The following is a 788-nucleotide window of genomic DNA, read 5'->3' as shown; positions in this document are numbered from 1 at the left end:
CCAATGGGAGTACTTTTTTTTTTTTATGCCATACAATCTTCCTAGTACTATTATGTAGGTGTGTGTGTGTGTGTTTTTATTCATTCTTTGGTTTTATAGATGACATACATATTGACTCCTTTTACCGGTCCTTAATTAGGCTCTGGGGAAGCAATGGTGGTGGTGGTGGTGCATTTAAAACTAAACCAAAAATCACCAGTTCTGGACGCGTCAAATATCATATCCGCTTAATGTGTCTACAACCTAATTACTTAAAACTACACTATTTAATTCATTCATATCATGTGCATATTGGTCATTATGCTCATACAACCGACATAACAATTTATTTTCATTATTAGAATCATACATTTCATCAAGTAATACAGATACAAAGAGATTTTCTTTCTGAGAAGACCGTTAGTATTGGCTGGCTGGCAGGCAGGCAGGCATTTGAGGGTTATTATTTCGCCTGTTGATTGGGGGGAGGGTTGATGTGTTAGGGGGTTTTCGGTTAGGTGTGGTGGTGGTGATTGGTGGTGATTGGTGGTGGTGGTGATTGGTGGTGATTGGTGGTGAGTAGTGGTGGTGGTGGTGGTGGTGGTGGTGGTGGTGGTAGTAGGTGGGAGGGGGGGGGGGGGGGGGGGGGAAGGGGAATGATGGTCTGTGGATTCCTTCTCCGTACCCCTTACATATAAGCAAAAACATGCCTTCCTGTGGGTATAGAAACATTAACACAAATTATATCAGTAACTGATATTGTAGCCTTTTAAACAGAAAAGATTTGTACATACAAATACTTTTAAATT

This window comes from Procambarus clarkii, unplaced genomic scaffold (genome assembly GCF_040958095.1).
Source record: "Procambarus clarkii isolate CNS0578487 unplaced genomic scaffold, FALCON_Pclarkii_2.0 HiC_scaffold_1176, whole genome shotgun sequence".
NCBI classification, from domain to species: domain Eukaryota; kingdom Metazoa; phylum Arthropoda; class Malacostraca; order Decapoda; family Cambaridae; genus Procambarus; species Procambarus clarkii.
This window is presented reverse-complemented; position numbering follows the sequence as displayed.